Source organism: Sphaerodactylus townsendi, linkage group LG14 (assembly GCF_021028975.2).
Source record: "Sphaerodactylus townsendi isolate TG3544 linkage group LG14, MPM_Stown_v2.3, whole genome shotgun sequence".
Taxonomy (NCBI): Eukaryota; Metazoa; Chordata; class Lepidosauria; order Squamata; family Sphaerodactylidae; genus Sphaerodactylus; species Sphaerodactylus townsendi.
The window spans coordinates 37,466,402-37,481,226 of NC_059438.1; positions in this window are offsets into that span (position 1 = coordinate 37,466,402).

Sequence of the window (14,825 nt, forward strand, 5' to 3'; positions counted from 1 at the left end):
ACAAGTGAAGTCCGTGTCCAAGAGAGTGGCGCCAACCTGCTGGGATCCTGCCTGGGAGGCTCAGAAGCGAAGGGCTGCAATTGGGGAGCTCCGCGACCAGCTCTGCTTCAGCAGTCATCTGGAACAGGACAGCAGGGTCAGCCAACTGGGGCAGGTGCTGAAGGAACTGCAGGTGAGAGGTCAAAGGCACAACGCAGCCATGTTGACGCAAGGCTGTCTTGGTTGTGCAAAGAGCATACCTTGCAGATTAGGATTGCCAGGTCCCCCCAGCCCAGTGATGGCGAACCTTTTCGAGACCGAGTGCCCAAATTGCAACCCAAAACCCACTTATTTGTCACAAAGTGCCAACCCAGCAATTTAACCTGAATACTGAGGTTTTAGTTTAGAAAAAACAGTTGGCTCTGAGGCGCACATTACTCAGGAGTAAGCTTGGTGAAGCAATCGTGCAACGCTTCGGATGGATGAATCACGACCCTAGGAGGGTTTACTCAGAAGCAAGCCCCATTGCCAGCAATCGAGCTTACTCCCAGGTAAAGGATCATGCCCAGGCCAGCCTAGGGGTATTTGGAGAGGTGATTTTCCACACACACCCCCACATGATGAACTCTGTGCACGCGTGCCCACAGAAAGGACTCTGAGTGCCACCTCTGGCACCCGTGCCATAGGTTCGCCACCACTGCCCCAGCCACTGGTGGGGGATTGGGGAGGGGTAGGTTGCCAGATCCAGGTTGGGAAGCTCCCGGGGATTTGGGGGCAGAGCCTGGAGAAGAAAGGGACTTCAGTGGGGTACAGAGGCATGGGGTCCACCCTCCAAAGCATCCCCTTTCTCCAGGGGGACCAATCTCTGTAGTCTGGAGACTACATAATTCCAGATGATCCTACGTGGAAGTTGGCATCCCTACTTGCAGGCCAGCCGAGCCTGCTGGGTGCTCACCAGCCAAAAGCAGCCCCTTCACCCGTGGGCCTGGCCCAACCAAGTCACATTTCTGTCATATCTGACCCTTGTAATGCATGAAGTCAACACCCCTGCTCTATGGCTTTATGCCCCACTGAGGTATCTGTCTTCCGCAAGTTCCACCTTCAAATCTCCGGGAGTTTCCCAACTTCCCCATCCTCCCAGCCCTTGCTAGTGGCCAGAGGGGACTCGGCAACTAGGGCATGGGCTGTAACATTTAAGTTTTGGCTGCGTCTATGCTTCTGCACAGATCCAAAAAGTTTATCTTCGCTAGAAATGAGGGAGCTTCAGCTTTTGAAGTGGTGGCTCCATATTGAAAAAAAAAATCTTCTCCTTGGGTTTCTCATGGGAGTCTTTTCATATGCTTACCGCCACGGAAATTTACCATCATCTAAAGATCAGATTGTACAACCAGGAATACCAATCTCTCCTGAGTGCTGCACAAAGCTCCTGTTCCCCTCTATACTTTGGGATCACACCCTCGAAATCTAGCCCTGCTGTATATTTGGAACAGCTTGTTAACTGTAAGTGCAGATGGGTCATGACCAGAGCAAGGTGCAACTCATTCCCCTCTGTCTACCTTCAAGGTCGTTTCCTTAACATCCCACAAAGTGAGCATTGTTGTCGGTACTGTCCCAACACTATGGACTCAATCCCTCATATCCTGCTTTACTGTTCGAGGTATAATGATATTAGAACCGATCTGGGAGCTTTACTACCTCTAGAATTTATGTTTCTCTCAGACAAACTAAAAATATCTAAGCTATTGAACAGCCCTCATGTAGAAATTTCTGAAGCAGTTGCTACATTTTTAATCCATGTTCTACGTGATATATAACAATGATCCTGTTTTTGTACTTGGAATGTATGGTACTTCTGGTTATGCCTAATAAAGGTTTTTGGATTGGATTGGAACATTTTCAGTTTGAGGGCTTTCACTTTATACTCCTCTTCCACAGTACGCCAGAGATATAATTGGAATTGTTATCAACCTCCAGGTGGGTCCCGGAGATCTGCTATTACAGCGTATCTCCAGATAACCGTTATCAATTCCCTTGGAGAAGACGGCTGCTTTGGGAGGTGGATTCTACAACACTGTGGTACCCTGTTGCTGTACTTCAGTCCTCCTCCTCCTCCCCAACTCCCACCCTTCACAGGTTCCATCGCCAGAATCTTGAAGCATTTGCCCTCCCAGAGCTGGCAACCCTAATGAGTGATGGGGGCTTATTAGAAACCTTCCCCACAAATGCAAACTGTCTTTGGGCTGACAGACGAACGTTTGGCTTGTTTTCAAGGTTTTGAAGACCCTGAGCTGGAAGGGAAAAAAAGAAACAGCAGCAGCAGCATATGAAACAAAAAAGGGCATTTGTCTTGAAGCCCAGGTGAGCCCAACAAATATAGGTTGTCAGATCTGTTCTGTAAATTCAGAATGTTGGGTGTTTCACCTTAGTACAGTTTAAGAAGTTCTGTCTGTTGTCCATTAGCAGAGCAACTGTGAGCTAGAAAAGTCAATGCTTGCTTATCTATATATACAAAAATCTATCAGTGCGTTTTTTCTGCTGACAGGTAATCTCCCAAACTACTGGACCGATTGCTTTGAAATTTTCACACAACGTCGCATTCGCGTGCGGCCAGGTTTTCATACTGTTTCCACACCTCCTGTCATGTACATGTCACAACTGTGCCCGTTATTGTGTACATGCCACACCTGTGACAGTTGGAACCACAGTTCTGTTCCGCAACAGCGCCATCTGCTGGCCATCAAAGCAACACCCTCTGATACAAGGGAAACAACCATGCCTTCCTTGAAAACCACTGCCATCTGGAGTGAAAGGGATGGGGCGGGCCATCTGCACATGGCCCACCCACCCTAGCGGAGGAAGGTGAAGATGAGGGAGGGTCCAGGGGTTTGCTGGACCAAACGCTCTGAAATTTGAACACAACGTAGCTCATGTCTCCCAGAGTGTTTTAAGCTAAATAATTCGCCTGCAAGAGAAGGGAGTGAAAGGGCCAGGGCCAGCCACCTGCACATGGCCCACCACCCTAGCAGAGGAAGTGGAACATTAGGGAGGGACGGGACGGGTTGCCATGCAAGGGAACGGGAGAGAGGGAGGGGAGCAAGGGGCACCTTGCCCCTCCCCTCCCTTGCAATCATTGTGCAATGACACATGTTCGAACCGTTTGCTTCCCCTTTTCTTTCTTTTCCACTTCACCAGACTCAGCCACAGCAACGCGTGGCCAGGCCCGCTAGTTTTATCATATATCTCTATTTTCGAACTTGGCCCCAAACAGTGGTCAATAGATCTGCAAAATGGAACTATGGACAGATGGGTTTGCTGAAAAATCTTAATAAAAAAAAACAAAATAGGGTCTTAAAGCTCCCTGCAACAACATCCATAGCCATAAGAAAAGAATGCCTACTGAGTTCTCAGTTGGCCTTTGGGGGGTTGCTAGGCAGCCACAACAATATTGCCAAGGCTTTCAAGGCTTGCTTTCTGTAAAGTAAAGCCATGGGGATGTTCATTCTAATATCAATATTTCTCCTTTTCGACTATCTGCAATGGCTCAGGCCAGGCCAGAAGGCAGAAAACCAATTAGAACATTGTGACAGAAAGAAGGGGAAAACATGCTGGGAATCACCCTTAGATCAAAGGATTCCTGGAAAGTACCCTGGCAACAAGTTGCTACCGCTCAGGAACATCCTGAGAACATCTAGACCAGGGGTAGGGAACCTGCGGCTCTCCAGATGTTCAGGAACTACAATTCCCATCAGCCCCTACCAGCATGGCCAATTGGCCATGCTGACAGAGGCTGATGGGAATTGTAGTTCCTGAACATCTGGAGAGCCGCAGGTTCCCTACCCCTGATCTAGACTGACCCACTGAGATGGTACCCTCACTGTATTAGACTTGTAATGAAGTAAATGGGTGGAAACTTTGGAAAATTCCATACAACAAACTATGTAGCTCCTGCACAGTCTAGCAGCTCATAAGGGAAGAGATCAAGAGAAGTATCCCAGAGAAATGGATGGTACTAAATGAAGCCAAAACAAGTTTTGGTAAAAGGGCTTGTCTTAAAAGAAATGCGGGGAAAGTAGATTTTTAAAAGGGTGTGGCTCATTCCGCACATGCAGAATAATGCACTTTCAAACTGCTTTCAATGCTCTTTGAAGCTGTGCGGAATGGCAAAATCCACTTGCAAACAGTTGTGAAAGTGGTTTGAAAATGCATTATTTTGCGTGTGCGGAAGGGGCCTGTGAAAAGTGCAAGACAAAATATAGAGGAAAGGCCAAAAACAGAAGAGGCATCAAAAGAAGCTGAGACATTTGGCTGTGTACTGAAACTGTAGATTGCGGTAGAAGTCCCACACACTGTTAAGTCGAACAAGGAACTTACTGGCACCCAGATATTTTCCTACATCTCTCTTTGTCTCAGGCTGTCTTGAGAGGAGCCTCAAGGTCTGTAGGCTGACCAAACCCAACCTATTCCCCTAGTTCTCAACCACCTCCACTAGACTTCTGTGTTCTATTTCAGGACCAGACCACATCAGAGACGGACAGCAGAGCTGAGTTCAGGAACCAGCTAGGAAGCCCCCAGAACCAAGATGATGCACATCAGGAGACAAAGACATCAGGTTTGATATTCAGGGCCAGAATGAACCCCCTGCTCAGCCCTGGAGATTTTAAGAAATACCAGTGACATTCAGGGGTGAGACAGCTCATGCAATGGCTGGAGAACAGCTCAGTGTCTAGAAAAACCAGAACTCTGCTCCGTGTCCTGGAACGAAGCTATCCCTGGTTCACAGGGAAGGTTCAAGGTATTTTGTCATCACAAGGTAGATGTGTTGGCTGCAGGACCCTGAGCTTGAGCTAGTTGGCAGAAGCTTAGACGGAGAGGTGGCTTCTCACCCATTCCAATTAAGGTGGGGACGAGCAGAGCTCTTGCTGGGCATCAGTGCCATCTGTTTTGTGCCTGCCCAATTGGAATGTAAGAATCTTGGCTGGTATCTTCAGACGTGTAACACAAAGGGAAGTCTGCTACTCTGAAGATGCCGGCCACAGATGCGGGCGAAACGTTAGGAACAAGATCCACCAGGTCATGGTCGCACAGCCCGGAAAACTCACTACAACTGGAGTAAATATAGGTCGTTTCCCCACTTACCTCAACCACCCTTCGCTGCACGCTACTCCCAGCGCACATCATTGCTGGCGCACTCCCGGGCTTCCCCACGGTCATCAAAAGGCGCCGTTTTGAGGAGCGCCAGGAATGACGCGCGCTGAGGGGGTGCAACAGCGGCAGCGTCGGGGCGGCTGCATTGTCGCCGCCCCTGTAGTGGGGAGTGCCGGGGGACCCCACGCTACTTGGGGAGTGTAGCGCGCAGCAGCAGGTAAGTGGGAAAACGACCATAGTTTCCTAATCTATTCTGACTAGGATGGAAGGAGATATAGGACCTGTGCCTTGCCCTCTTGGTTGCAAGATGGAGAAGAAGATGTGTGTGTGAGTGGAGGTGTGAAAAGGAGGAAGTTTCTTGAGAACAGCAATCCACATGCCAAAGTGTCAGAGCAATAGAGATGCCCATTGCCTTGACCTCTCTCTCTCTCTCTCTAGTTCAATTCCCCCTCTGAAGTGAGAGATCAGGGACAGGAAAAAGTCCTTCACTTCCAACATCCCCAGACAGGCTGTTCGGTGGCTTGGCCAGAAGGACAGCCCTGATTGGGGAGGTACATTTTTATATGGAGAAACTGGGGGGTGGAATGGGGAGACAAGTCCAGGAGAGAAAGATGGGAAAGAGATTATTTTTGGAGTGTGTTGGGTCAGTTTGCATATAGGTAATATATTGTGGTGGAAGGTGTACTTGGAGACTTCTGCTGCTAAGAACTCCATCCATACACGATCCCTTTCATATAAGGTTTGTCTCTCTCAGGAGCAGCAGTGGCGTAGGAGGTTAAGAGCTTGTGTATCTAATCTGGAGGAACTGGGTTTGATTCCCAGCTCTGCCGCTTGAGTTGTGGAGGCTTATCTGGGGAATTCAGAATAGCCTGTACACTCCCACACATGCCAGCTGGGTGACCTTGGGCTAGTCACAGCTTCTCGGAGCTCTCTCAGCCCCACACACCTCACAGGGTGTTTGTTGTGAGGGGGGAAGGGCAAGGAGATTGTCAGCCCCTTTGAGTCTCCTGCAGGAGAGAAAGGGGGGGATATAAATCCAAAACTCTTCTTCTCTCTCTTCTCAGAAGATGCCAGAATCTCCACAGCTGACCCTGGGCAGGCTACAGCACATCAGAAAGCGGCTTCGGAAGAGGAAACAGCCAAAGGTGGGGCCCACCACTCCAAAGAGCAAAATAAGTCATCGGAAGCTTCCAGCCCTGTAAGAGCCACATGAGATTGTCAGACTTGTGTAGGGGTATTCAATATGAACACTCAAGAGGCTGATCAGGACTAATTTCTCTAGCAGCAATGAGATTGTTTTGTTCTTAGATGCAACAGAGGATTTAAAAATGGACGCAACTTGCAGCTGCACCAGGCCTTCCTATTGTCAGACTCTCGAACGTGGAAATAACAGAGACCGTAGGAAAGTCCTAAAGCAGTTTATTTCTAACAACGCGTAGAGTGACAATAGAAAGCTGAATCTAAGCTCTCCAGCTTAGATCCAGATATTATATCCTTCAATCCCCCCCATTTGTCCCACACCAAATGTGCCTCACAAATTCTACAACTTTTGCACTACAGAGCTTCAAAGAACCTGAGAACCGTTCACACCTTCTTGCATGCACCTTGGGGTTGCCAGGAAGGGAAGAGGGAAACAGAAAAGCAGTAACATGAAAACATTTGCAATTCTTACACAGCAAGACATCTGGGCGCTGACAGGCTTGGGCCTGGCACCTATTGCAGAAGGGGGGGTGGGATGACCATGGAATTCTGAAGCCTGGAATTCTGGCCTTAAGAAATGGTTCTGAACCACCCTGACTGCAGAGAGCAACACGTTTGTTAACATCCTTCTCCCCCGCCCCCAGCAAACGTTTTGGCTCAGTTCTTATGTGGAAGTAGCAGCCTGATGCTTGAAATACAACCCCTCTGCACACACACTTCTTTTTTGGAAATGCAGTTTCCATGGAGGCCTTCCCCTGAATTGCCTTCTTCATCTTTATGGCGTGAAAAGCCACATAAGTAATTTCTAATTGTAATGAGAAAACCAGTGGCTGGAAAAGGGCAGAGTGTTACTTTAGCAATGCAATCCCAAGCAGATTTATAGCCTGCTAGACCAGTGATGGCGAACCTTTTCGAGACCAAATTGCAACCCAAAACCCACTTATTTATCGCAAAGTGCCAACACGGCAATTTAACCTGAATACTGAGGTTTTAGTTTAGAAAAAACGGTTGGCTCCAAGGCACGCGTTACTCAGGAGTAAGCTCAGTGAAGCAACCGTGCAACGCTTCAAATGGGTGAATCACGATCCTAGGAGGGTTTACTCAGAAGCAAGCCCCATTGCCAGCAACTGAGCTTATTCCCAGGTAAAGGATCATGCCCAGGCCAGCCTAGATGTGTGTGTGTGTGGGGGGGGTGATTTTCCAACCCCCTCCCACATGATGAACTCTGTGCACGAGTGCCCACAGAGAGGGCTCTGAGTGCCACCCGTGCCATAGGTTCGCCACCACTGTGCTAGACCTTCAATGCTTTGGCTTGCCCGGGAAGCAACCTGAAAGCTGACCAATGTGGTCGTTGCTCCTTTCCAGAGCTGGGCTGCTCAGGAGGACATAAAGGTGAGGTTCTCTCTAGCCAGAGCCAAGAGGCAGTGTCTTCAGGAACAGCACCGTCTCCTGATCCACCAGGAGCTTCTGAGGACAGAAGAGAAGTTGGCGGGCCAAGAGAAGGTAAGGCAGCACTAGGGTGAAGCCGGCAGGAGAAAAGTTTGCAATTGGGTGGACGCTGTTTCATTCACAAAGTGCAGACTCTGCTTGATTGCAGATGCTTGTAGCTGAATGTGCAAACCGACGCCATTGCGAAGCACTGTTTGAGGTGACATGAAAGTTCTGTCTCTGGTGTGCTTCATAGATTGAGCCAGTAGGGCCCCTTCCGCACACGCAGAATAATGCACGTTCATTCATTCATTCATTCATTCATTCATTCATTCATTCATTCATTCATTCATTCATTCATTCATTCATTCATTCATTCATTCATTCATTCATTCATTCATTCGATTTGGTAAACCGCCCTACCCCCAAAGGGCTCAGAGTATAACAGAGTATAGGTTCCTCCCCCCCCCCCCCCATACATACATACTATGTGGTAAAGAAAAAAGCCTAAACGCAGTGGTGGGATCCAAAAATTTTAGTAACAGGTTCCCATGGTGGTGGTAGTCAAACTGTGGCGTAGCGCCAATGGGGCTGGGCAGGGCATGATGGGGGCGTGGTCAGGCATTCCGGGGCGGGGCTGTGGCAAGGACATAGCCGCTGCGTCGGTCCTTGGGCGGGAAACGAATGCATGCAGGCGCTGGCTGCCACGCACGCCGGTGCACCTCCTGCTAGACTGCTTCAAGTTCTGCGCGCTACTGCTGAGAGGAAGGGCGTAACTAAGGCAAAAATCACGTGGCAAAACCACCTATTAGTAATCCCCTCTCGGCACACACAAATAATTAGTAACCTACTCTCGGGAACCTGTGAGAACCTGCTGGATCCCACCTTTGCCTAAACGGTTCTTTTTAAAATGTCTCCAAGATGCTTTATTGGTATTGTGCGGAATGGGCCAACAACTTACCAGATGCCGCAACTCTTCATATATCTTTCAGTGAAGGATAATCTCCAGACAGTAACCAGTTCAGTTTATAATCCTTCACTAGGATGAATGACAGGTGCCAGCTCTAACCCTGTCTTGATGTTGTTTCCTCAAACCTAATTCTTGTGTAGCCGAGACAAAGTACTTCAGCAAGTTTTCCACGTGCACGTAAGTGACTAGTATTGTTACTCTCTTTTTGAATGCCAGCTTCCTTCCGAACAGCCAGAAGCCCCGCACTGGCAGAAGGAGAAGAGGCTGCTGACCTTACGCCTGGAGGCCCTGCAGAAGGAACAGGCCGAGGCAGAAAGGGACCTGGAGGAGCTATACCAGGAACACCTCCGTGAAGCGGAAGCTCAGAAACAGCACATCCTCCAGGTCGCCAGAGGGTCCCCATACCAAACTGGTCCTTATGAGCAGCAGTGGCACAGTGGTTAAGAGCAGGTGGACTCTAATCTGGAGGAACTGGGTTTGATTCCCCGCTCTGCCGCTTGAGCTGTGGAGGCTTATCTGGTGAACCAGATTAGCCTGTGGACTCCAACACACGCTGGATTAGCTGGGTGGCCTTCGGCTAGTTGCGGTTCTTCTGAGCTCTCTCAGACCCACCCGCCTCATAGGCTGTTTGTTGTGGGGAGGGGGAGGGGAAAGGAGTTTGTAAGCCCCTTTGAGTCTCCTATAGGAGAGAAAGGGGGAATATAAATCCAAACTCTTATTCAGGGGTCCCCAACCTTTTTGAGCCTGTGAGCACCTTTGGAATTCTGACACCGGGTGGTGGGCACAAGACACAAAAATGCTGCCACAGTGAAGGGTCTGGGGTCATGGAAGCTGTGCAGCCAAAAACCAGGCCACAGGAGAAGTTTCTTGGCTGTCAACCAATAAGAGAATAGCTTCAGAGGAGAGGAACTTCTGATACAACTAATTCAGAGCTTCCCATGTTCAATAATTCTGTAGCTTAAAGAGTATGAGACATAGAAGAGAAGAAGAAGAGTTTGGATTTATATCCCCCCTTTCTCTCCTGCAGGAGACTCAAAGGGGTTTACAATCTCCTTGCCCTTCCCCCCTCACAACAAACACCCTGTGAGGTAGGTGGGGCTGAGAGAGCTCAGAAGAACTGTGACTAGCCCAAGGTCACCCAGCTGGCATGTGTTGGAGTGCACAGGTTAATCTGAATTCCCCAGATAAGCCTCCACAGCTCAGGCGGCAGAGCTGGGAATCAAACTCGGTTCCTCCAGATTAGATACATGAGCTCTTAACCTCCTACGCCACCTCCTAAGCCACATACATACATACATACAAGAAACTGCTACACCTTTGATCTCTCAAGGAAAGTAATCTCTCCTTTGACTAGCACCACCAATTCCCCAGGGTCACAGGGAAGTCTCCTGTTACCTGATCTGCTTATGTAAAAGTGGGTGGGATTGAATTTGGGATATTCTCCATGCTAAACAGGCGATCTACCATCGAGCAATGGCCCCACCCCTAAGTTTGTGCACAACTGGATTGTCTAGAAGAACCGCAGGGCAATTCCTCTGATAAACAGCAGCTATTGATATGCATGGGATAGAGCTATACTTGGCAATGAGCCATACCTAGAAAAAAATGGGTAACAGTTTCTGCTAAAATAAACCTGGACCACCTTCAAGAGCAACAGTTATTCTTTTCAGTCACTGATCAATAGTACAGCTGATGGTGAGTTTGCAGTTAAACTCGAGTACTGGTGGAAAAGACTCCCTGAGGACTCCAGATTATTCTGTCTGGAGCCCGGAGGAGTCATTGGCAAAAACAATCCCCTCTAAATGTGCTACATATGCTCAATTAACTGGCCTGCTCGGACATCCATCTATGGTGTGCATTTCCCTGCATTCCGCAGGGTAGCAGCAGACAAAGAGAACACATCTGGACTTTTCAGATCTGGGAATTTCATGCTAAATGTTAAGCTCGGTAACCTCCAGAAATCCCTGTCCAGGCCTCGCAGTCATTTTTTGTCCGGTCATTCCAGCAGTGGCGCAGGAGGTTAAGCGCTCGTGTATCTAATCTAGAGGAACCGGGTTTGATTCCCAGCTCTGCCGCCTGAGCTGTGGAGGCTTATCTGGGGAATTCAGATTAGCCTGGGCACTCCCACACACGCCAGCTGGGTGACCTTGGGCTAGTCACAGCTTCTCGGAGCTCTCTCAGCCCCACCTACCTCACAGGGTGTTTGTTGTGAGGGGGGGGAAGGGCAAGGAGATTGTCAGCCCCTTTGAGTCTCCTGCAGGAGAGAAAGGGGGGATATAAATCCAAACTCCTCCTCCTCCTTCTCTTCCTCTTCTTCTTCTCTTTCTTGCTCTCTCTGCCTGGCATACAGACTAAACGCACCGTGGTCTTATCCTGCAGGTATTCCAGGCGTATAAGGGACATGCCGAAGGGCAACTGGATGCCCTTGAACGGAGGTATCGAAAGCTGCTGCAAAGGTCCCTCCAGGATGCTATCAACCTCTCTGCTCAGAACCAGCAGCTCCGAACCCAGAGTCAACTGGGGTGCACTGACAGAGCAACGCAGACAGATCGCCAGCCTGTTGGGGAGTGAGCTGAGAGCCACACTGCATTTTAAGGACTTGGGGCTCTCCCTTTTTGAACTGTATCAGCTTTTGAAATGTTATGCTCAGTAACCAGGGGCCTGCTTACATTCAGATGGAGGAAGCTGAATCCGTTTGCTCAGAGCTGTTACCCTGAAGCCATTAGTCCTGTCTTCCTAAATACTTTTGAGTGATCTTAACCACACTGCCCGTCCTTGTTTCCTCTGTCTTGGTCATTTACTGGTTTTTGTGGTGGACTAAAACATAAGAAAAATATTAACAGCAAGGGAAAAAAAACAGCAGACTCCCCAAAGCAGTTTTGAAAAGGGAGCATTTTTTGTCAGCCTGTACATCATGGGACCATCAGCGTTCTTGTTTCTGGCTGTTTGGCTGTGGTCTGGTAGTTTCTGCTCCTAATATTTTGCCTGCATCTGTGGCTGGCATCATCATCAGTTCTTCCAAGTTAACCTTCCTTTATAGCAAGTAAACTTCATTTCAGTAAGCAACTGACTCTGCCTCATTATTGAGCATAACTCTGCTTAACAAATCTATTTTCGCACACAAACAGCTGATGTTAAAATTTGAACAAGAGCTCAGAACTAAAAGCCAGAGAAACAGATAATACTCTCCAAAGCAGGTTCAAACTGCCAAAGCATGAGCAAACACACTGAAATCCTCCCTCTTGTCCATTTGAAATCTTCTTTCTTACCATGACATGCCTCAAAAAATGCCAGCCATGGGCAAAATGTTAGGAGCAAAAACTACGACGCCACACAGCTTGATAAATGACTGCTGGTTCCAGTCATGAAAGCCTTCACCAATACATCTCTTGGGGTGCTGTGGGGTTTCTGGGCTGTATGGCTGTGCTCTAGTAGCATTTTCTCCTGACATTTTGCCTGCATCTGTGGCTGGCATCCTCTGAAGATGCAGGCAAAACGTCAGGAGAAAATGCTACTAGAGCATGGCCATACAGCCTGGAAACCCAGTGATTCCGGCCGTGAAAGCCTTCAACAATACATCCCTTGTTTCTAATGGTGTTCACATTTCAAGACAGAGACAGTAAGCAAGATATAGCTGTCAGCACTGGACTAGGATCTGAGAGACCCACTTTCAAATCACCCTGCCCTGGAAGCTTGCTGGGTGACTCTGGGCAAACCACACTCAGCCTATCTTATCTCACAGGATTATTATGGGATAAAACAGAGAAAAGGAGGGTAATATAAGCTGATTCAGGTACCTGATAAGGGAGAAAGATAGGGGTATACGTGAAGTAAATAAGACAGGAAAAAAGCTAACTATATCCAGTGCTAAACTACTACTACTACTACTACTACTACTACTACTACTACTAATTAATTAATTAATTAAATTTAGTATACAGCCCTATCCACGACGGGCTCAGGGCGGTGTACAGATAAAACATCAGCTAAAAACATACATATAGTTAAAACAACAGTCATATCTTAAAACATCGCCCGCACCCTCACGAAACCCTCCTAATGCAAAATAATGGGTCCTGATGGTATTAGGGCCTATGGGGGTAAAGAGGAGGGGGCAGGGGCACCCTCAGCGGCTGGTCTCTCCAAAGGCCCGGTGGAACAACTCAGTCTTACAGGCCCTGGGGAAATCCCCAAGATCCCGCAGGGCCCGGACAGCTGGAGGGAGAGCGTTCCACCAGGCCGGCGCCAGAGCCGTGAAGGCCCTGGCCTGAGTGGAGGCCAGCCGCATCATTGAGGGGCCAGGGACCTCCAGTAAATTGGCCTCTATAAAGATTTTCTGTTCATTCTGATGAAGATAGAAGCTGAATGATGCTAAGAAATGCACGTATATTTGGCACATGAGCCTGTGGTACAAACAAACTGTATCCACGTGGAATGGCTGATAAATCTAATAGATAAGTGATTCAATAAAAGTTTTTTTCAAAAAGTTAAACAAGAATTGGTTATTGTGTTTAGTGATATCTTTGGGTTATCTTTGGCCAGTGCAGCAGTGGCGTAGGAGCAGCAGTGGCGCAGGAGGTTAAGAGCTCGTGTATCTAATCTGGAGGAATCGGGTTTGATTCCCAGCTCTGCCACCTGAGCTGTGGAGGCTTATCTGGGGAATTCAGATTAGCCTGTACACTCCCACACACGCCAGCTGGGTGACCTTGGGCTAGTCACAGTTTCTTGGAGCTCTCTCAGCCCCACCTACCTCACAGGGTGTTTGTTGTGAGGGGGGAAGGGCAAGGAGATTGTAAACCCCTTTGAGTCTCCTGCAGGAGAGAAAGGGGGGATATAAATCCAAACTCTTCCCTTCTTCTTCAGTGTCTCATTCCAGAGGTAAGCAGACCAAGTTGTCTGAAAGTTGAACCAATTAAGAGTTGCTTTGACGTGCACTGGAATAAAAAGTCACAGGCAACAGGCTGGTACAATACTCGCAGAGTTTTCCACCCACGCAAAGGCAGCTGGAAAGGGAAATGGCTGAGTGTGACTCACAAACTGATGCCGCCTCATTCCAGATGGTCACTGCCAGCCGCTTAATGTTATAAAGACTATGGAGAGCAAGACCGGGCTTCTGGTTACATTCAAAAGTCACAATAAATGATGTCTTGAGGCACAAATCCTGATTAGCCTGCCAGAACTACGTAATAGTCCACTCTTTGTTCATAAATCCTAGTTGGCTGCTTGTCTCCTTCCCCATTCCCAAGCAGAATCCCCAAATGTTGTACTGAACTCCCTTGCACTGCCAGACTAGCTTACATTTCATTTCCGTGCCATGAATGCTAGAAATTTGGGAGGGGTGGGGGGGAGAGATGCTTGGATCAAGCCAAGCTATTTCCACCTTGCTCTCTTAACCAGCGTGGTACAGTGGTTAAGAGCAGCAGGTGGATTCTAATCTGGGGAACTGGGTTTGATTCCCCACTCCTCCACCTGGTATAGCTAGTGAACCAGATGTGTTTCCACATTCCTACAGGGTGACCTTGGGCTAGTCACAGCTCTTCACAACTCTCTCTGCCCCACCTACCTCACAAGGTGTCTGTTGTGAGGGGGAAGGGGAAAGGAGCTTGTAAGCCGTCTTGACTCTCCTTACAGGAGAGAAAGAAATGGGGAGTATAAATCCAAACTCTTCTCCTTATATCACGTTGGCTCTCTTCACTTGAAGGCCCTACCCAAAATAAGGATATTCACCATCAACTGATGGTTGTCCAAATTCTTCTGGCCCAGATTTTGTGTTTTTGGGGAAGGATTCAAAATTATCTCAATCGGAATTATCTCCTCCTTCAATGAAACAATCGTTACTTTCTAAACCCACTTGGCAAATCCCCTCCAGCTCGATGTAACAGGTCAGGAAGGAAAACTGTGGTGGTAGCTGTACTCCTTCAACCAATGTGTCCACTCCTTCCAATCCCATAGAAGTTCATCCAAATACTCCAGACAACGGACTGCTATGCTTGGATAACATGGAGACGATTCTGCAGAACTAGGGATAGATCAGTTGTTTCTGTGTCCACCACAGACTGAGATGGCGCTCAGAAACAAGCAATTCGGAGAGTGCACTGACATT